Raw genomic sequence first — 24,007 nt, 5'->3', positions numbered from 1 at the left:
CTCATCTTATTCTGTCTATATTGTGGGTAAGAATTTGGTTGTCATTGCGTTCGCCATTGGCAGCTCCAAATTTACATGTCACAGCTTATTTTCTTAGTGCTGATACTAAATCTTCTATACTTTCACCTTCCTATTTTGATCTTCTGCCGAAATGATATCTTTCTAGAATTGTACTTGTGTGTTAAGAAATTAATATCTTATTTTTGTAATGCAAATTTCAAAAGCATCGAGACCTCTTGACTCATCTGCAGACAACTCAGGGGAATGTTCTAAAATGTCGTGTTCCTCTGCTCCTAAACAGTGTTGTAATAATGCAAATTTCATTTTCATAGCTAAGTTCCAGCAAAATACTGATACATAATCATGAAATACCTTTTTCCATTTGTTCCATATCATGGGAGGGTCACCTGGATTAGACATAAAAAATGGTGGGGAATTTTTTTTTGCATTTTTAGCGAAGTGAATTAATATGTGTAGATACAAATAACCAGAATATAATAGTATTTCCTAAATAATTTACAATATTTCTACTTGGGGGGGGATCCACAGAAAGTATGTAAATCACTGATTAAATGTATACGAAGAATCTTAATATATATGTAAAGTGAGGCTCTTAAATATTGTGCTAGTATGTTCTGTGCTTCATTCCATCCACTGCACTGCAGGGAGTGGCACTAAGGAGATACACTTCGGCGCACGATGTCAGCGTGTTCTGGCCTGATCTTTGTCACCCTAACTGCGATACGGGGAGTGGCGCACGGAAGATTACTTGTTTAGGCGTGAGCTCCAGATGTCAATTCAGCTGTACCAAAGGGGATTGGAGTTTCAGATGAATATCCAAAACAGTTGTGCCAGTAGTGGAGGCCAAATCAGTTATTTGCCACTTCTAATCACAAATTAGTACATGCCTTAACGTTCTCTGCAGGGCTTGTTATTTTCAATGTGGAGCCTGATTCTTAGTACGTCATGTTTTATTATGCATTCCGATCAGAACTTCAAACATACTGCTTTCACTCCTCAAACAAACCTTATTTCTTTATTTTATCGTCAAATCCATGTTTTTTGCTACAAGAGCACTGCCTTGGTGGTGTTCCTCTTCCTTTAGATCAATTATAAGGGATAGGTCATGTACCTCAGATCAGTCTGCTCATGCTTTACCACGGAGCCAGGTCATTTAATTTACTCCGTTGGAGTGTCTTCTCATGCGATCCCATCCTTGTCGCCAGTGTGATAAAGTGCTGTCTGAATCACCAATAGGGCACGAGGTTAGGATAATGCGTCTTTATTTAGGAAACAACGCAGTGACACCTCATCCACCGCTCTCCCCTTTCCAGTCAGCTGTGCATCTCTCACCTGTACATTCTAGAACCTTGAGTCCAGGCAGGTCCAAGTCCTAACTGTGGGGCAGGGGTCCAGGAAGATACTATATTTTATTGACGGTTATTTCCAGACAAAGCCAACTCCTCTTCCAAAAGTTCCTCGTACACAGGGCCTAAATTCAGTCCCCATGGCTGTCACCAACACACATCCCCAGAAGCCTCAGTGTGCTAGCAAGTTCCACTTCTCCTTTTAGTTGTCAAGAAAATCACTACCACAATGACTAAACATATACATACGAAATTCCAGAGTTGATCCTGTGCATGCTGACCCTGTCTTTGAAGTGTTGATGCCACCCACAGTCCTTTGCCCCTCATGCTGACAATATGAGCCCTTCCTCTTAACCCACTCATCTGTGTTTGAATGGGGACTCTGGATATGACCAAAAATAGAGCTTCACAGCAACAACTTACTGCTCTCTGGACTTGAAATGGAGCATCCCAACAGTGTACGAAGTCATAGTTGAATGGGTTCTTGCACAGAGCTTGATCCTACAATCACATGCTTTGCATCTGGAGCCTAGAGGTTTGTTCCTTTTCCAGAAAAGAGAATATCATGTAGAGCTCGCTGTTACAATTAAATAGTAGTTGCAACCTATGGACATCACTACCCTCGCTGTATGACAAATACTCTCTGTGCTGCTGAGATTCAAGACGCTGCAGGACAAGCTTCATCTCCATTCAATGACGTCTTATGTGACAAGTTTGCTGGTGCTTTTGGAAGTTTATCCATTGGGTGGGTGATTGGATAAACTTGAGGCTACTAGTATACATACATATTTAGTTTATCCTTTTCTTACCATTCTTGTTCAAGGTTTCTTTAATCATGTGTTGTCACTCCCTGTTTCCGTCTTGTTGATCTTTATTGGTTCTCCCACTGATCCGGTTTGCTGCTCCAGTGGGATGCATGTGTAGTCTTTTGGTTTCAGTATATGGTGATGCTTCATTGGCAGTTTGGTACTGTGCAGCGAGTGAAGTTAAGCCTTGTGAGCCTCCTCTCTCTTCCACCTCCCCACCATTCTAGATAGCATTCCAAGCCAGCAGTCAGTTCTGTTACACGTGATCACTGGTTTTAACACTGCATGATGTCCCAGGAGAATTCTCAGTCCCTTTAAACAGAGACTGCGCACAATAAGGCAATGGTGACTACAAATTTGCAACATATGTGTCTGTCATTTTACAGGTATTCTACACATGCTAACCTTTGTTCAGTACAAATACTTTCTGCCACAAATGATACGGTGTTTCAGTACTACCCAATGCCACTTGATTTGGTTTAGATCGACGTGGCACAATATTTTAGGGAGGGGTGTGGCAGAAAGTGCCCTCTTTTTGCATGCTTGCCCCCACTTTTTGCTAAACTGCTGATGTACTTTGACTGAGTGTGCCCTGGGCTCCTACCAAACAGGTACCCAGGGCCTATGCTCTTTCCCTGAACTGCATGGAAGACAAAACCCAATTGGCACTCTCTGGCCACAGATCAGCCCCTTGTAAATGGTACTACAGGTACCAAGGGCACTGTGGTCAGGGAAGGCCTCCAAGGGCTGAAGCACTTATTGTGCCACCCTTGGAGGCTCTGTACATATATAAGCACATGCACACGCACACGCTCACACACACACGCTCACACGCTCAGGTGGGGGAGGCGAGGTGTAGACAACTCTCAGTCCCCGCCATCTTGCAGATGGGGGGACCCAGCCAACCAGAGTGAGTCATATGCCCCCCTCCCACTGGAGGGTGGCATAATAGAGGGTGTACCCACCCCTAGGAAGGGACCCATTGGTCCCAACCTTTTTATTTACCTGTAACACCCCTAAATTTAGTATTTAGGGGCACCCCTGAACCGTGGCTTCTCAGACAAGAATTGACTAATAAGAAAAGAAGGACCGAAGAAGCTGTGCCAAAGCTGAGAAGAGGAGGACGCCCACTGACTTGTTCACAGCCCTGCCAGCCTGTCCCCACCTCGAACCTGCAGAAGCGACATCCCAGTGTGTCATGCAGAAGCGACATCCCAGTGTGTCATGCAGCCAGCAACCTCAAGAACCCCAAGGACCTGCCCTGCCTTCCACAGAAAAGACTCTGTCTCCCATGAGCACCAGATTTGCTCACCAACAGACTCTGGCTCTGGCCAAATCCGCGAGTCTGCACCTGACGCCCACGGCCGGAGTACGAGTGGCCCAACACCACGAAGAGGTCTCCCCGGTGATCCTGACCGAAGATCTGGTGATCTATGGCCTGCCTCGAAGCTCCCAGCCTCTTTCTGGAGGGTCCCCCGACCGTGACCAGAGATGGTAAGGAAAACCCGACGCCTAAAGACACCCCTGCACCCGAAGCTCCACGGCATTGGGTGGCTCAACCTATGGTGTCCCAGCATCCCCAGCCATCCCAACTTAGTTCTCCAACCAGTGGTCACCTCTAGAAGATCTTCGTCCCGAGCCTGCAGTCTTTGTTGAAACCAGAGAATCCCCACTGAAATAAACAGGGCACCTAACCCCAAACCAGCACCCTGCACCCAGCCGCCCCAGCGCCCATGTGGGAGCACTTTGTGTGCTAAACCGGATCCCCCCCTTTGCCCTGAGCCTAACACCAGGAGCTTTGCTCCCACAACCGCTTGGCCTGCTCGTGAGCAGCCACCAACCAGAGGCCCCCTAACCCCCCTTTGGATGACATTGAATCTCAGCACTCTGCACCCGGCCTCCCTAGTGCCGCTGAGGGTGCTTTGAGAGTGCATCCTTGACCCTGGGGGAACCCTTGTTCTAACCCCAGAAACTCAACCCCAAAGAGCAAGTACTTACCTGTTAACTGATAACTTAATTTCTCTTCATAGGAATACATTGACTTTTTTTTCCCTTGAAAAATGTTCTCTTTGGCATGGAATTGTATGAAATTATGAAAAATTACAACTGTGCAAAACTGATTTGACTTACCTTTTCTTTAGGAAATGTACCAGTGTGATATCTAGGCATATTACACTGAGTAGAAAAAGTAACTTAAAAAAGTCATCTAAAAAAGTAACTGAAAAGTAATCTATGCCATAATTTCAAATCCTTGATTTACCTGTATTTCAAATAACTGCATTAAAACTTGCAATCAATTGTAAACACTGCATAATACTTTGCAAAGCATTTATTTGTTACCTGTGCCAGGCTTGGCTTGGTTCTAGAAATAAAATAATAATATTTTTATACAAAACAAATTGGTCTGAGTTCAGTCTTTGAGTGTGTGCAATCTGCCTTTGGGGTTCCACTGGACTCTGTGCACACTATACCTCATTTTGGTATAATATATACAGAGCCAGCTTCCTACAGGGTGTGGTAGTTGTGTGTTCGTGCGGTGTGCTGAGTTAAGAGAGTTTCTGAAAGATACTTCTTCCCACATATTCTCATCCCCTTGTAAATATCCTGCAGAAGTCAGACTGGATCTGGGACCTTTTCCCGAACTACAGCTGTCGAGCACCACCAGGTGGGGTATATGAAGTGAGGAGGTTGAACGAGGAAGTGATGACATCAGGGTATATAAGGCGCCAAGTAGTGTGCTGGCATCAGTTCCCGATACCTTTTCTGTGCACCAAGGCATGCACAGAGAAGTTGAAAGAACATCAGTGACCACGGAAACACAGTAGATAATATGTTTGGATAAAGTTGGAAGATCTAGTATTCCCCAGAAATTTTGCTACATGAGGTAAGTAACTTCTGATAGATAAAGCAGCCTGCAGATTCCTGATGTTATGCTTGAGTCAAGTTTCAAGTTTATTTTATTATGATAAGGAACTCTTTATGAGGTCCACATAAAACAACATATACATACAAAACAAGAAATACATAAAATATTATTCCATCACAATTACACGAGACATCTTAATACAGGTCCAAAAAACATTTAAAAAAGTTGTACAGTTTAAAAGCAAACATTTCATTAGGTGGGTTAATCAAGGCTGCCTTAAATGAAGAAGCAGATAATATGTTGAGTTGTAAGCAAATTGGTCTTAACCATCTACGCCTGCAAGACATCAGTGCAGGACAAACAAACATGACATGATCTAAGTCCTGATCATACAATTGACAAAGATCACAGCATGCCGAATGACCATACCAGCTGGCATGTAGAACTTTCAGCGGAAGCAAATTATGTCTTAATAAGTACACAAGGCGTCTGACGCCATGGGAGATGTTCCAATACATATACGGTTGAGCTTTCCGCAGGGTATAAGATTCGATAACAGGCGTACCACCTTTTTTCGCTAAACAGAAGTCTCTATCCTGACAAAACCCCAATTCCCAGGAGGCTGACTTCAGAACAGTTTTTAATTGATGAGAGGATAATAAAAATAAAGTCTCCTCATCCAATTTCAATTGCAGCACGGCAAATCTGAAGTTTTTTACAATCAGGGAGAAATCATTAAAAGATCCTAATAATTCATTTTTTATAAGATCTCTTAAGGTATTAGGTTCACCTTTAGATAAAGCTACTACCCAACGTATGATACTTGCCAGACCTTGAACCCAGCTGCTACGTAAACCCAGTTCCTGTCTCAAGGAAGCAGTCGAATTTGCTGTACCTACAGACATTAAACTGCGTAAAATTTTCCCTTCCGCAGAGTTTAAAAAACTCCACTTTTTTACATCAATTAACTCAATTCCGTATAACAGGGAGGCCGGAACTTTCGCTCTGAAAACATCTAAAAGAATAGAAAAATGCCTTCTACCTGTGGCTTTATACAGGGAAACTAAACTCTTTCCCTGAGAAATAGCCTTCCGAGAGTTATTGTCAATGTGTAATTTGACACTTAAATTATAAGTGACAATTTTACCTAGGAAGGTGTAAGATTTCACACATTCCAGTTTTTTCCCCCCCACAACCCATGGATAATTAAGGCATTTAGGCTTCTTTCTACCAGAGAAGCAAATCACTTTGCTTTTTGCCGTGTTTATTGATAAGAAATGACTTTCCGCATATTCAGAGAGTGCTTGCAACCGATTGTTCAGGCCCTTTGGGGTGAGATCCAAAATCAGGATGTCGTCTGCATACATAAGGCATGCAATTGGAACTCCACCCAAGGACGGGGCAATACCGGCGCAAGCAGAAAGTGTGACGGGTAAATCAACTGTATATAAGGAAAATAGCAATGGAGCCAAAAGGCAACCTTGCTTCAACCCATTGGAAGTGGGAATTAATTTAGATACACCACGTTCACCTCCAAGTAGAACTCTGCACCAGGTGTCAGAGTAAAGGGCGCAAATTAACTTAATCAGGAATGGGGGCATACCTAAGTTAAATAACTTTCTCCACAGCAAAATTCTATCTACTTTATCAAAGGCGGTGGAGAAGTCAATAAAGGCGCCATATACCTGACCACCACGGACTTTCACATATTTTTCATTAATAACTTGCAAAGCAGTCAGGTTGTCTAAAGTTCCATGATTTTGTCTGAAACCTGTTTGCTCCATGGGAAGGATTTTATGTTCAGATACCCATTGATTCATTAAAGTAAGCACACATTTTGCGAAAACCTTACCAATGGCATCAAGCAAAGCGATTTGACGGTAATTTTGCGGTAGATCTCTTGCCCCTTTTTTATATAAAGGGACAATAATACTTCCTTTCCAGGAGGGGGGGACTGTTCCACTAGAAAAACAAAATTTAAACACTGGAAAGAGTATTTTACTCCAAAGTTCACTCTGGTGTTTTAATACTGAAATTGGGATTTTATCAGGACCCATCGCACCAGAGGAGCGCATATTCTTAATGGCACATTCAATTTCCTTTTCCGTTGGACAGTCAAGTATACGTGAGACATTATCAGATTCAACATTAAAAACTTGAGAATTATTGTTACTGTACAACTTCTCGATATAATGAACCCACACCTGTTCCTCAATGGCAATAGGCGTAGGACTGGCTCTGGTACCACAACCTTTGCCGATTAAGGACCAGAATGTCTTGGCTTGGCCATTATAAGAAGCTTCCCTCAGTTGAATCCAGAGGGCATCTTCCTTAGAGCGTTTTAAACGGGCCTTAAGCCTACCTCTCCTTCTTTTTAAGATAAACAACTTAGACTTAGCTTCTTGGGTAAAGAATAAAAATTGTCCCCTTACCACTTTGTTTATTTCTCTATTTATAGCCCGTAGAGGATGAGGGACTACGAGGGATTGATTCACACCTGGTTTCTTTTTTGCACTAGCAGTTACAGAATCTAAAAAATTAATAAAACTCAACAGCTCTCTCCCTTCCCAGAGGGGTAAATTCTCAACAGTAAAATACAAAAGAGGCACCACATTTTCAACAGTACAAGGGTTCCAAAAACATTTCCCTGAGCTGGAATCAAAATTCACAGAATCTATATCCAGACTCCACGGATCCACTTTCTGAAGATTAACGGAGACAGAAAGCATCAATGCATTATGGTCCCTAAGAATAGACTCAATGACCTTCATATCCTTCAGTAGGTGAAAACCGGCATAATCTACCATGATAAAATCAATAATAGATTTTCCCTTATTAGATTTACGAGTATAAGCTGCCGGGGTGTCAGACGGAAGCCTCCCATTTACTATTAAGCATTCAACTTTAAGTAAACCATCTAAGATAAGTTTACCTCTTTTGTTAGTTTTAATTTTGGAGGGAAACTGGGCAGATGGTATATTCAAAGACTCTTCCAATTGAATATTTCTAAACAACTCCGACCCACAGTTAGATATATTACAATTTAAGTCCCCAAACATTAACACATGCGGAGTTGGGGAGACATCCAACGCTTTAGTTAAAAAAGTGAACAAAGTTTTTAAACCAGCATTAAAACTACAATTGGGGGGAATATAAATGTTAACCACAATCAACAATCTATTAGGGCAATCCTCAAATACATCTTTTAGGGTTATTGCTTGAAACAGTTTCCCTGGATCTGGATAGTGTGAATAGTTCCATTGCAATCTGTTAGATAACAAGCATGCTAACCCTCCCTTAGCATGGCCTCTTCTAGTGCTGGTTGCGCTGTATTCCAAAATAAAATAGTCTTTTTCCAAAGCTAATCTTCCTTCAACCCAGGTTTCTTGCAAACAGATTATATCTGCCTTTTGAGAATGCAAGAAACCCAATTTCTCCTTATAATCCTTGAATCCGGCAGTGTTCCATGAGATAAATTTCAGCTCTCTGTTAAAAATTGGAATGTTGTTTAGAACAGGGAGCAGATTTACTCGCTAGAACTCCAGGTAACCAACTCCATTTAGATTGGTCATCCTTCACTGTCTGCTTAAGGGGAGGGTTTTTGTATGAAACTAGCCTTTCATTCCTAGCCACACAAATTTTTAGGTCCTCTGATCTGAGATTAGACCAATCCGACAACAGCACACCCGTATTAGAGGGAAGTGATAGTGAAGAATTGGCGAGAATACTTTGAGTACATTTTTCCCCAAAGTGTGGCATGACATCTATCCCTCTAACTTGTAATTCCTCTGCCCACTGTAGAACAAGATTTAACACAACTTTCGAATGGAATTTCACCCTTGTTGATCTTATTGGTTTCCCCACGAAGGAGTTAAGGAGAAATACAATATCTAAATCGGACGTTTGAATTAATTTCAAACTTTCGATCTCTTTAAAACAGATCAGTAGGGCAGATCTATTTAAAATTAAATCTGGTTCAAATAAGGGAGAAAAATCAAGATATAAAGTATCCACATTTATTTTTTCTTTTGGGAGAATAACTGTCATTGAGGATGGAACCTGAAAGGGTCTTGCTGAAGGATTTAGGGAAGTAGGGGACGGGATGACAGAAGAAGAGGTAACCTTAGAAATAACTTGGCAAGATCCTGCTTTAACATTACAATATGCTGAAAAAGGATTGGCGGAAGGGTGGGAAACCTTGGGGAGGAAAGGATTGGTAAAGCTTATAGGACCTAGACCAGAGGAAGGGGCGTCTTCTTTAGGCGAGACAACCCTAGCTTCTACATGAGAGGTAGGAGACTGCTCCACCTGCGGAGAATCTTCTAGACTTAATTCAACATTCTTATCAAAAAGAAGTTTCCTCTGTCTTTTTTTAGCGAATCTTCGGATGGGTTTCCTCTTCTTCATTCTAATCTTTTTGTGTTTCAGGGGACTCACTTTTCCCATCAATCCAGTATTTACTTTGGGAATCTCCTCTTCTTTGCTTGATGGCAAGGAGAATATCGGAAAGAGAGATGGAATTTCGGATTTGGGAATGAGAGGAGATGTTACTATTACCTCTATCTTGTCACTGATTGGGGCTATACAATTAGCGCCAGCCGAAACCACTTTGGAAGGATTGGGGACAGCAGGAAGAACTACAGGCTTCTTTTCCCTTTGACCTTCTGTCAAAGGAGAAGATTGAGCTGAATCCAAAACTGCCGAAGCGGAAGGAGCGCTTATTTTTGGGGGCACCAACAGAGAAGCCGATGGTATGGGAAGATCTGACACTAACTCATTTTTACTTAGCAAGAGAACTTGCAAAATTTGCGTTACAGTGTCAAAAATACATTCCGAACCTCCCATAAACTTTTCAAGTAAACTCAAAATCGAAGAAAGAATTGATTCCAAAGAGGACAAAGAATTAGAAATTAGCCACCCATTAATATTTGGAGAACCCTCAGCTAAATTGTTCAACACTGGACCTGAACAAGATGTAAAGTTTAATTGTGGAAGGGAAAAATCTAGTTTATTAGAAGGTGTGCTACTTAGAGGACCGGTACTCGAAATAGTTATTGCTTCCTCCAAAGGCACACCTTTAGGGTTCCCATGTAACGATCCCACCCGCGCCCTATGAGCTGTTAAATCAATGTCAGGCAGTGTAAAATCATTCCCTACTACAGGGGATTTAACTAACGCGGCTGACAAAAGATCAGTATTCACTGAAACTTTAGGAACATCCATTAGTGCAACTTGGGAGGGGACAATTTTATCAGATTTTAAGGGCATATTACCCGAAGATTCAAGGGGAGCATTCTGTTTCAGATGTACATTGTTTGACGCCGAAGGCGAGCCCCTTAGTACTTCGGGACTAACTAGAATAGGCAAAGATTGACTAGCAACCAAGCTTAAACTAGAGGAAACATCAATGACCCCATTAACAGGCACCGAATCGCTAAACCCTGGGATTTCATTCGGGGGCTGCAGATCAGTGGGTTTATCTTTCCCTTTGTCCCATAAATTGAAAAGCTGACATTGACCTTTCAATTGCATAGAAGTTGCAATTTGGTTCCGTAGGGGGTTAGATTTGGTTTTAGACCCAAATCTCCCTACAATCACTCGCCCAGAGCGTAGTTTTTTAGCCGTCATGAGACTGTATTAGAAGGGGAGTAAGAATCAATTAATAACAATTGTAGAATAAGAAACCTAAGAATCCTAAAATACAATACAAATCTATAGAGGCAGTGTCACACAGATTTAATACCGGAGAACCAAGGGAGGGGGCCCAGCCCAGCCTTCTTCAGCCTCTGACGGCCTCAGACGGTCCCGCCCTTGTCCCGGGCTTCTCCCGGCGCGCTCCCGCGTTGCGGTGTCACAAGGGAGGGTTATAGCCGCGCTGAGGCGGGGGAGGAGCCAGCAGGGAGAGCGGGTCAGCTGCTGGTGATGCCGAGGGTCAGGCGCTCCTGGGACTTGAAGTCCTCGCCTGACCACGCTCGCAGCCCTGCCCACACCACCGCCACAGCCCTGCCCACACCACCGCCACAGAGGCTCTGTCTGATGAAATACCTCGCAGTCACAGCGCACTTCCAGCAGCGCTAAACAGAGAACCAGAGGCGAAGCGGGACCCGCGGAGCGGGTTCCGCGAGGAGTTGATTGAGGAGATTAAAGGAAGAGCAGCTCCAGCGTGCTCGCAGTCCAAAGCTCCCTCTTCAGTCCACACAGGCAACAGGTGAGAAAACCAACAGTGAAACTGACGCGCTGGTTTTAGCCGCGCTGAGGCGGGGGAGGAGCCAGCAGGGAGAGCGGGTCAGCTGCTGGTGATGCCGAGGGTCAGGCGCTCCTGGGACTTGAAGTCCTCGCCTGACCACGCTCGCAGCCCTGCCCACACCACCGCCACAGCCCTGCCCACACCACCGCCACAGAGGCTCTGTCTGATGAAATACCTCGCAGTCACAGCGCACTTCCAGCAGCGCTAAACAGAGAACCAGAGGCGAAGCGGGACCCGCGGAGCGGGTTCCGCGAGGAGTTGATTGAGGAGATTAAAGGAAGAGCAGCTCCAGCGTGCTCGCAGTCCAAAGCTCCCTCTTCAGTCCACACAGGCAACAGGTGAGTCCCAAAGCAATACCCTCAGAAATTGAAAAGTGCCTATTAATCAATGAAGTCCTGCAAGGCCTCATCACTGTGTGCTTGACCTGCGTGGTAACAAAGACAATATGCACCCAACAGATGTCAGCCACTAGAACGCAGTCCAGGATACAACTGTTTTCCCTGCGTCGTTGTCATGTTGATGCCTTCCACCAGGCCTTGCTGGACATCTTCTGGATGGGCACATTTCTCTCTGGGCTCTTTCCAGGAGTGGGGTGATGATGGTGGTAGGCCCACCCCTGTGGGCTTGGCGTGTCTGGTCACTCACACTCCAAGGCTTGACAACTCTGCACTCCACAAGCCTTACAGATCTCAAGTGGCCTGGGTACATCTCCAAAATTGAGCATTTCTTATTTGGGGTCTCCTTGAGAAGAAGTTTCTTCACCTGGGTGATAGGAAAAGCAGCAGAAGCGTTGGAATTAACTTTTCCCACCTCTGAATCCAACTATAATATTTAGATGGAAATATTTCAGCCTGCCTCTGCAGCCCTTCAGTGCTCCATTTCTTAGGCATAGACTGGCTGCTTGGGGACCAATTATTTGATGACATATGTCTGCACCTTGTGACCCCAGATTTGTGTCATTAAGTTTAGTAGTCCAACCTTCATCTGCAAAGTTGAACCCGAATGCCTTTCCAATGGCCCCTACAAACAGAGTGTAAGGGGCTGGACTGAACAGGATGGAAAGCCTTTGCCTCTGGCAGCTTCACCCTGCAGGCACCACATAAATGATCTGGGACAATATGTCTTTGGATCAACTGGTGACTGATGAGGCATGACTGTTGATGAGATGAGTGTTTATATTCCTTTTCCCTTTTGTATTGGCCCTCTGATAACGTCCCTTATGTCAAAATCAATAACATGTTTTTTAAAGGCTCCACTATAGGAATCTGCACACTGGACACTGGTGCTACCTATTATTCGGCAACAAGCAAGAAAGTTATGTCAGTGCACATGAGTGGTGCTCATATGCGGCTCTGCTCCTTCTGGTGTGGAATGGAATCAACGCGAAGTCACACAGCGCCACCATGTGGCCAGTGGCAGCATTGCTGGCGGAAGCTTTGCAAATCAGGCTGCCACGTGGGTGGATTTTAAGGTGAGGAATTTCTGGTTAGCTAGAGTATCTAGCAGAAAGAGCATTGCCAAAGGTAAGTAAATTGTTCTTTTGAGATGTAGTCAACAATATATGTTTCTAAAACAAATTCTGAAGAGTGGCTTGGATTCAGTGAACTCGGGTTCTCACCAATAGACATGGCTGGATTCTGTGTATATATCTAAGCAGCCCTCATGGGCATGTCCTCTGATAGAGAGCGTTTGTTCAAAGAGAAGGCCAACTCTTTCCTGCAATGCTTCAAACGTAGCCAAGTCAATGCTCAATTGCAGAAACTGTGAAGCAAATCCACCAGCACTTCTGAAAATGTCACTGTTACTCCAGATCACAACAGCCCCGTTAGCTTCAATCATTGCAGCGGGTTCAGGAGTCCCAACATGTGTATTGCTCATTCTTTGGGCAATGGAGGAAAAATTGTGGAAGCATAACAATTATATTCCAGGTACTGAAGTCCACTAATGCTGAGAGGAAAGGAAAGACACAGGAAAACCCCAGAGGGTATAGGGACAGTGGAGCAGTGGAGAGAGGCAGGCAAGAGCAACTTTGCCGCAAAATAATTTTAAAACAAGCATTTGCAATGCAATAGGTCTCGCATTTACGCGAGTTTGAGCTATTGACATTGCAAATATCAATTCCTTTTATTTTTGTTTTAGTTTTTAAAACATAGATAGAAGGCATTGTCATTTACAATGCCACTAGCTTAAACTCGCGTAAATGCGAGACCTATTGCATTGAAAATGCTTGTTAAATATTCCAACCAAGCTTACCTCCCATTTGGTTTAACACGTTGTCACTTTACCTAAGTTATAAGGTCATCTATTCCTTAATATGCAGAAAATGTTGGAATGTTTCCAATGCGCAAAATAACCTTTACAATTTTCCATGTTCTTGTTATATTTCCATTTGTGAAATCTAGCTTATCGCTGTTTGCATGGCAATCACAGGCAGGAGACTGCCTCAGAGTGCTAATAAAAGACGCGATCACAAAGTCCTAAGCTCCCTGCATGTACAGCTCAGCTCATGTCCCCAGAGTACTTTTTATTTTACAATTCCTCTGAAAATAAGAGCATTTTACATCACTCATCATTATTGATAATTACTTGATGAGTTTCAAACATAAAGCATAAGAGCATTGCTCAGCTTCATAACAGGACATTTCCATTCATCGGCTTGCAATGCAATAGGTCTCGCATTTGCGAGAGTTTAAGCTATTGGCATTGTAAATAACAATGCCTTTTATTCATTGGTTTTAAAAATAAATACATAAATAAAAGACATTGTCATTAACAATGCTAATAGCTGAAACTCTTGCAAATGCGAGACCTATTGCATTGCAAATGCTTGTTCTATTTGGCAGGAAAACAGTCAGATTTTAGAACTTTTCTTGAGCATTAAAGCCAGTGAAGGTGCAATAGAATCGGCTATATCGTGCAACACTTTAGTGGGGCAAGGGTCCGAAGGAGCTTCGGAGTTGAATATTTTTATACGTTTGATCATGCGTTCAGTGGAAATTGTAGGAAACTCACAAAGAGCTGGGCGGTTAGGATCTGAGGGAGTGGCAACTGGGACTGAGTGATCCGTCCCATTGATAACTTATGTAGGCCTGAATCTCCTAAAACCTCTAAGGGCAAGACCTCATTGTCGTTCTTGTAGGACCAAATGTTTTCTACATTACAGGTATTTGAAATTGTCACCTTCAACTTCTTAAATTGAGACAAGTCCAGTGGGGAGCTCCAAGATCCATCTAGGGGCTACTTCTCTCCCGATTCAACCCGACGCACCTTGGAGAAATATTGAATGGGTTACATACAACCACTGGCTCAAATTAAGCACTGCTTACAACAGGCTGTACCGTGGACCCTGGCGAAGATTTCAAAATTAAGGATGTGGAAAGAGACATATTTTTGGGAATTTGCAGTTATTTTAAGATAAGTCACGTTTACAGTCTAAGGCACAGGGAGGCAAAGAGGTGCTCCCTGAATCACACAAATCTTGGACAAATGTTGAAGCTGGGATTATTGTAAGTAGGAAAACCAAAGGGGATGATGGACGGAGTGTTGAACATTGCAAGCACTCACCCCCAGTCAACTGATCTGGGTTTAATTCATCATCCCCTTTGGTTTTGCATTATTGTAAGTAGGTCCAAATGTCCCAGGGTCAGCCATTAGTGTCTGCACTCTGCATTCCCAAACGTCATGGAGCAGCACACCCTCTCTTAAATGTGCTGTAACTCGGTCCTCTTGCGGGTGTTAATCTCTGGCATCTGTCGCCTGACTGTATTTATTTTGCGCAACACGCTATAGTGTTGCCACATTTATTTGTAACCCTGTCTCCTGCCTGGAACGTTTCTTTTTTCGTCTCGCATTGAGAGTTTCTTATTGTTGATTTAATGGATGTCTGGTATGTGTTTATTGCCAGCGGTTTTTATTGTTGCATAAAAGGGCAGGTATTTGGTCTGCGGTATTTGAATAGTTGAACAGCAACTGGACAGGCCTTTCTTGGCAGAGATTCCCTCAAATATGAGGGGGTGGGCGGGCCGTTGTCCCCCCGGGGCACTATGTAGGTAAGATACCATTGGGTGAACTCCGGGTGCTGCTCCTGTTCTAATAAGAATACCAGAAATTGTTGGTAGAGAAGACCAGCTTGGTGAGTTCGAAATATATTTAAAAGATTGAACAGATTCTTAAACAAACTTTGCATCCTTAATTTGTGTTTGAATACATGACAGACACCTTTGCTTACCATTCGACAACATTCAAAAGCATGGCTCAGCGAGCCATAAATAGGTGGTCCTCGGCAGGTCACTGGGTTAATCCTGGCCCTTGCAGGCCCATCTTCCCAGGGTTATTATATTCGATGATACAGACACCAGTTACATACAGTGCTGCAAGCCGACGGAAGTGTAGAATGAACCGCTACGTTAAAACAAGTCAATATTTATTATTTGAGCACTTAAGTAGAGTAATTAAAATAGGGAGCAGCAGCCAGGATTATACATCAGGGACAGCTCGAAAGGACAACTTTCTCTCTGTCCTCGAGAAGAGAACGGGCATGGTGACATATCAGCTGGGCCAGCCTCCTATTTGCATATTCTGGAGGGCTTTGTGTAAAAATAAAGTATTAGCAGCTGTTAAGATGTGCATTTTTAGCCGCTCCACGTGAATTCTAATGGCGCTGGAGGGCTTGGAAGAGGGAAGACCTCCTCGCGGTGAGAGCCAGGCGCTGGCGACGGCAGGGGAACAGATTGGGAGGAGAGGGGAGATGTGGACTGGGGCTGCCAGCGAAGGAAAGGGGTGAGGGCATCGGAGAGTGCCAGGGGTCGGCGCCAGGACAGAGCGTGTAAAAGAGCTCAGTGGACACCTCCGAGGGTTGCATTAAACTGTGGAAAGGGGTGAGGGCATCGGAGAGTGCCAGGGGTCGGCGCCAGGACAGAGCGTGTAAAAGAGCTCAGTGGACACCTCCGAGGGTTGCATTAAACTGTGGAAAGGGGTGAGGGCATCGGAGAGTGCCAGGGGTCGGCGCCAGGACAGAGCGTGTAAAAGAGCTCAGTGGACACCTCCGAGGGTTGCATTAAACTGTGGAAAGGGGTGAGGGCATCGGAGAGTGCCAGGGGTCGGCGCCAGGACAGAGTGTGTAAAAGAGCTCAGTGGACACCTCCGAGGGTTGCATTAAACTGTGGAAAGGGGTGAGGGCATTGGAGAGTGCCAGGGGTCGGCGCCAGGACAGAGCGTGTAAAAGAGCTCAGTGGACACCTCCGAGGGTTGCATTAAACTGTTAATTGAGAGCTGAGGGAGGGCGAGAGAGAAATAGAAAGGGGGAGGGAGATAGAGAGACTTGATGGAACGACGGAAGCGGGGAACGCGCTGCTTTAAAAAAGCTGCAATAATAACATGCGCTCCCATTACATAAAGTTGTCTCCAATCCGTGAAATAACCGCAGTGTAACATAGCGTCGTGCTTAATATCAGTGCCTGCAAAGTAGCTTAATCCTATGTTATCCAAACATCAAAGCGGTGAAAGTGAAAGCAATGGAGCAGAGCATCAAAGGGCTGGGTGAGAAGGGAGGGGGGAATGCAAGGGTCAAAGAGGCAGGGAGAGCGACGTAAAGCCATATGGCTGCTTTGCGCGCGTGCACGCCTCGTGCACTGTAGCTCTATGCCGGGGAAGCACTTTCAAAAATCCACTTACAAAATGTCTCAAAGAGACAGCTTTCGCTGTCTCAGCGAGACCTAATGATATTAAAACATATAAAATCGAGATCAAAAGAAGAAAAACAGTAAATGCAAAGCATAAGAACATACATAATAAACCAGTTGACAAACGGACTATGGTGAGCAGATAAATCAGATATGTACATAAATGAGCAATTAGAATTTAGAAAAGAAAACCAAACTTGCCAGTGTGAACATGGAGGAAGACAAATGGGGTGGTATGAAAGTAACATAAGGGAGGGTATTACATGAGGAGTCCACAGAAGGTTTCTATCTAAAAACTAAAAAAACAATTCATTAATAAAAAAGTGAGAAAAGGGGAAACTGTAAATATATAATAATTGAATAACAGTAAACGTTAAACTGAGATAGAGAAAAAAGGCATTACAATAAACAATCAAGCAATCGAGGAAGATCCTAAATCCATAGCTTCAGATTTATGTTGACTAATGAAGATTTGTAAGTCTGCAGGTTCTTCAAAGTAGTAGGATTTATCCCTGAAAGTGAATTTAAAGAGGCATGGATGGAGAAGTCTGTATCTAATGTTCAAAGATTTCAGTTGTGGGCATTGATCAAGGAATCGTTTCCGACGAGCTGCTATGGTGATAGAATAGTCTTGTGAAAAAAACACCTTATGACCTGACCATTGAAGAGAATCTGCCTTGTTGGCCCTTAGATAGTATCTGCATTAGATATCTAAATGGACGAAAAACAATAATGATTCATCTTGGCCGAGAATTAAGGCCAGACATAATCCTCAGACCGAGACGCTGCACCCGTTGAATAGATAGGGTAGAAGCAAAAGGCAAACGTAAAATTTCAGATATCACCGTTTGCAGAAAGGCAATCATGTTGGAGCCTTCTGAACCTTCTGGAATACCCAAAAAACGGAAGTTACAAAGTTGTGCATTTCTGATGAAAATCAGGCTCTAATCCTGTGCCCTCGTTGGATAGTTCATATCCAAGTCACTGTAAAGTAGGTTATTGTAGATTTTTTAAAATTAATTTTATATCCGTGTGACGTTAAAATGGTCCACCATTATCAGATGGGCGTCTAGATTATCATCTGCAAGAAACTTGTCGTCAATATGTGATAAGTCCTCAGGATATGGTTGTAAGATCTCTATTATTCATACTGAAAAAAAGTCCAGGACTGTAATTATATCCCATAACCAAATGTTAAAATTAGTATTGATCTCTGTAGAATCTCAAACCCTTTAGATACCAACTTTCAAGCATTATATTCTGACTTAAAAAAAACCACTGCAAATATCTAGGGTGATTTTGTATTTTTCCGGCCTAGATTTGTCATTAAATCTGTGCTGTGGACGTTCCGCAATCCTTCTGTTTTTGTGAGTGAATTCAGATTTCTATAATCTATAACTATTCTAAACGACCTCTCTGGTTTTGAGATGGGAAGAACAGGTGTGTTCATAGGAGAAAGGCAAGGTGCTATATAATGCCTTGAAATTGTAGTTGTTCTAAAATAACTTTTATATTGCGCTTTGCTTCTGGCTCCAAAGGGTATTAAGCGTGTGCTTCAGGCTCAATGTGCAAGGCAGTGAAATGTGGTATGGAGTGTTTATCCCATCCCGCTTGATTTCTGTTTAATGCTGGGGCCTATTTGAGGGCCCACTCTGAGGTTTATATTTTCCGAACAACTTCTGGTACTAGAGAAGAGAAGGCTACTCATGTTACCGCCTCTCCCTGGGGTAGTTCCCTAACACAGACAGAAAGTCAGTCATCCTCTGCTATTATCATATTGTATTTTTCAGCTAAGACTCTGCTATATTGATGCATAATATATCTCCTTCAATTTGTATGTTCAGTCTTATAAACTCTATCAGGAGTCTTAATTTGCAGGTATTCTTCAGTTGGACTCACCACCAGATCGCCCTGGAGAGTCTGAGACATGAATGTTACTTCTGCCAGGCTGACTAGGAGCTCTCTCGCCTAGGTCTCGTTCTCCAGAAGTATATCGATTGTTCTGAATCGTGTTTTACAATCTGTGTCTTTCTCTTCCTTCTTTACGCTGCTCACAGCCTCTCGCCCTGCTCACTTTTCTGCTTGCTTTACTCTTCTTCTGTACTCAGTTCAGCCCCTTCCCTTTTACCAGTTTATTGTCAGAGTCGAAAAGAATACTGATTCCGGTTCGGCTTTCAATCTTGTTGCAGTCCCTTAAATTTTAACCATACCTACTAAAGTACCTGGATACAGGGGATCCAGTCCATCTTTTCCATCCACCCCTCTGCTTTTTCTTACTTTCCATTAGAGGTTTTTTCTGTTACAGAACACTCAGCATCACTTTAGGTTTCAAATGGGGTTTAAGGGCTATACGTCGCATTGTGAGGCAATTGCTTTATTTCTCTGAGTGGCAGTAACTTATTGTGTTTTCTGTATTGGTTTTTGCATTAAAATATCAGGGACCTCAAAGGACACCAATTAATACATATATAGTGATTGTTTAGATTGAGTTAAAAACATTTTGGCTGGCACAATAAATTATGCTAAGTAGAATAGAGCCCTCATGGGACCATTGACCATTGAGTATTGTCTCTTCTGCTCTGGTCAGATGGCTTCACACATATCCTGTAGATGGTGCACATCTACATGTCAATGTCAATGTCAAATATTCTTATAAAGCGCACAAATCACCAAAAGGTCTCAAGGCGCTAGCAGCAAAAAGACAGAGAAACAGACAGTAACCTGAATACCCAAAGCAAAAACTTATTGTGAAAAGAGCCAGGTTTTCAGCCTTTTACAAAAACATGGATGATCTGCTATGGATAAAAGTTCTGATGGCAATTTGTTCCAAAGCATGGGGGCAAGGTAAGAAAATGAACGGCCACCATTACGAAAAGTTCGAATTCGCGGCTGAGCAAGGTGTAATTTAGTACCAGACCTTAAGGAACGTCCAGGTACATACCATTGCCATTTTTTTGCTAGGTAACGAGGACCGATACCATACATTATCTTGTGTGTGAGACTTAAGATTTTATAATGTCCTCTTTGACGCTCCAGGAGCCAATGCAGAGTTCTAAGAATCGGAGCGGAAGGAGATCTGGGGGGGAGATTGAGAATAAGTCTGGCGGCGGTATTTTGAAGAATCTGGAGCTTGGAAAGTAAATCTTGATTAAGTGCCGTAAACAGAGCATTGCCATAATCAAGATGACTAATGACAAGAACCTGTACCAGAGGTTTCCTTGCTTCGATGGGTAACCACTTAAAAATTTTACGAAGATTACGCATAATCCCAAAACAGACTCCTAAAACCTGGTTAATGTGGGCTTTCAAGGACAAAGAATTGTCAATGATAATGCCTAGGTTGCGTACTGCTAACTTGGGAGAAGGACAGGTACCCAGCTCCAGGGGCCACCAATCCTGCGTCCAGAATTGCTCGGCTCTTCCAAATAGAATAATCTCAGTCTTGCTGCCATTTAGCTGTATCTTATTTAAACTCATCCAGTTGTTAATTTGGACCATGCAGCTCTTAAAGCGGGATCGTGCGCCATCATAATCAGAGCCCTATGTAACTAGCAATTGGGTATCATCGGCATAATACAGAGTCTCAAAGCCATATGATCTAATGATACCCGCTAAAGGTGTTAGATATAGATTAAACAGCATGGGACTGAGAATAGATCCCTGAGGGACCCCGACCATTACTGGGTAACTACGCGAGACCATTTCATCTACATGAACGGTGGTGGATCAATCAGCCAAGTAATTCTCAAACCAGTCCAAGGCCTTCCCTCTGATACCCACCTCCCACAGTTGATGTTTCAGAATACTGTGGAAGATGGTATCAAAGGCCGCAGACAGGTCCAAAAGAACCAAGATTGCAGATTCTCATTTTTCCAAAGCAAGGCTGATGTTGTCCACTATCTCAATAACCGCAGTCTCCGTACTGTGAGCAGCACGGAAGCTTGATTGCGAGGAATCAAGGAGGCCGTGGTTCTCTAGATGGGCGGTAAGGCGTTTATTAACTAAGTGCGCCAGTACCTTCCCAAAGTAAGGTAACAGTGAAATGGTGCGGTAATTTACTGGTAAATTGGGATCAGCCAAAGGTTTTTTAAGAATTGGCTTAACCTGATGTCACGGGGTCGACGGGACAGACGGAACCAGATCGGAAGGTGATTGTCGTTCTCGTCCACAGGGATGGGACGGGCCCTTTAAGGACGAGCCAGACCCGTCGGAGGTGGAGTTCGCCCCCGTGACGTCAGCCTTCGCCAGCCTATCCCACGCATCGCTGGTGGAGAAAGAGGTGGATGCGGAAGACGCCGGCGCGAAAGCCTGGAGTGAAGACGGAGAAGCGGAGAGAGGGAGAGAAGCAGAGAGAAAAAGCGGTTGTCGGCCAGAGGAGGTATCGACTGGTAAAGAGCGTTGTGGGAACCCAGTGGAGGGAGAGCCAGGAGGCCAACGACAACACTCATCGCCCCCCCACGCTTCAGGAGAAGCGTGGCTAAAACAGGTACGGAGGAAACTCCGGGGACTTCTATACACCACGGGAGGGAACAGGTAGCTGCAAGCGGGTGGTCACATTGTGTTGCGGTGACCTTAACTCTCCCTTTTGGCTGGGGTACGAGGACTGCCGCCCTTCCTACATCTTTTGGTTTACAGATGGTGCCGGCCAGTGCATGTTTGCAATACCCACACTCCCCTTCCCCTTAATGGTAAATAGACCGGAGGACAATCGACTAATCCCGTTCTCATCTTTCTTTTTGGGCTGAGCCTGATGACCTAGGAGACGAGCCGGGGACTCTGACGAGAAGAGGAACGTCGATGCCCTTCGTACTCAACCTGGTGTTGCTGTCTGCCCTTATATCTGTAAATAAAGGACGCAAACGCAGTAGTCCTTGAGTCTGCCTTCTTGCTCAGGCCTACCCTCCTTGCACGTCCTGCACGGCGACACCTGAGCATGTTTCCACCTATTCAGAACCTTGGCTTGCTTTAGTGACATATTAAAAATAATAGTTAAGGTATTCGCGAACAGGGGCGTAATCTTAGTACAAGATCGAGGAGGAAAAGAATCAGCTGGAGAACCGGATTTGATCCTAATTACACCTTCCACTACTTCGGTTGAGGTTATGGATTCAAACTCCATTAACAGGGGAACGTTATCTATTTCCAGCAGAGGAGGTGACTTGATCATATTACTGGTAGGGTAGTTATGGTCATTGTCCTGGTGAGGAAAAGAGGCATAAATAGTTTTAATTTTCTTATCAAAAAAAGAGGAAACAGAATCAACCCACTCTTGAGTAGGAGAAAAAGATGCAGCGACGAGCCAAGGATCAACAGAGATGTACACCTGTATTTGCAATGTGGGATTACTGCACTATTTCTATATGTTTTTCTGCAGTTTTTTCTAATTGCCAACAAAGACCAATTATAAAAAAGTATCAAAATAAAAAATTTCACAACCCAAGCATCACTTGACTCGGTTAGCGCCATATCGAAAGATGTAACTTAATTTAGACAACATTCATAGTTGAAAGTGCAACAATATGAGAAACCATGGATGCATCAGTGTTATAGCAGCTATACATGTATAACACACATGTCAAAGGCTGAGCCTCTATTCCCTCTACAATTTTCTACTGTACTTGTTACCAACACACCGTACGTTGTGGGTATAGATGATGTTAGCACAATTGACTATATGTAGAATTTCTCATTTACAGTTCTGGAGTATAATAACTTAAGCCTAAAACTAATACATTTTAAAAATGTTGAAACAAAGCTACAAAAAGTGTGTGTGTTTCGCTTGCACTCCTTTGTATCAATCACCCAGTTTATTCATAATATATATGTTTTTAATATCATTTTGAAAAGATTTATGGGAACATACGTTGGAAAACGAATGGGCAGTGCCATGTTTTAGACATTTCTAATGGTCAACTTAGTTTCAGTAAGCCTGGTTACTGATATTATAAGCACACTGGATCACAATTAGCATTTTTTGTACGTGAGCATGATTTTCATCATACTTTTGATAGTTGGCATTATTGATATCAAATAATATCTCTAATGTAAAAACTTATATTTATATTGTGAAGTCACTCCCAATCATTTTGCATCAATAAGACATATTATGGTAGCCCTTTACATGTGTGGACCTCACATGAGTTTCTGCTGGATCATACACCTGACGGTAAAATTCTTCCTCAATTTGGGGCCCCAGGCACCTTTGCCCTGAACTGTGGTGAGTCTCTGCAGGAGAAAATGAGCTGCATCCGGTGAGGAGGTCTGCTACACTTGAAGGTTTGGAGGCAAGTGACAAAATGACCCCCAAAAGCATGTACATCGACGAGATGGATAATTACGTCAGCATACACTTACGCGTCTTGGATGTTTTCTATCAATCCTTTCCCATTTTAACCAATGCCATATGGCGGAAGTCCAAAAAGGTAGGTACTCAAACGTGGAAAGTTTCATCCTCCTTCACTGCTTCTTGCTGCAATAATGAGATTGTAACTCTTAGGGTGAACATTCTGGTTATTTTTATTTGTTTTCCTTAAATGCAAATATAAATATACTTAAAGTAAAGGTAGGTACAGACTACACTTATTAGTCCATCATTCATGACAGATATGTGAGCCATCCATCATGTTACGGCTACCAATATAAACCTACATTTTCAGACTTGGTTATGTCTGACAGTATAGCAGACTGGAATTGCAAATTTGAGGCAAGTATTTGCCATTTGTGGCATTGCTTCTGTCAAAATGAACAAGACGTCTCCCGTACAAAATATACAATTACACTGCCCACAGTGTAAGGTATGACTAATTTGACAGACGTAAATTAAAAAAAAGAAGTAACTAAATAAAAACATAAAAATATTAGCTAATATTATTGTTTTAAAAATGAATTTTGGTATATTGATAACCAATGTGCAGATTCCAAATTGAATTTTAATGAATCAATAAATGTTTTACTAGAGTTAATATTTTTTGCGTAACTAGTTTGTAAGACATAAGAAAAAATAATAAATTTGGAAAGAGAATATCTTAAGTATGTGAAGA

The sequence above is a fragment of the Triturus cristatus genome, chromosome 4_1, assembly GCF_964204655.1.
Source record: "Triturus cristatus chromosome 4_1, aTriCri1.1, whole genome shotgun sequence".
In the NCBI taxonomy this organism is placed as follows: domain Eukaryota; kingdom Metazoa; phylum Chordata; class Amphibia; order Caudata; family Salamandridae; genus Triturus; species Triturus cristatus.
This window is presented reverse-complemented; position numbering follows the sequence as displayed.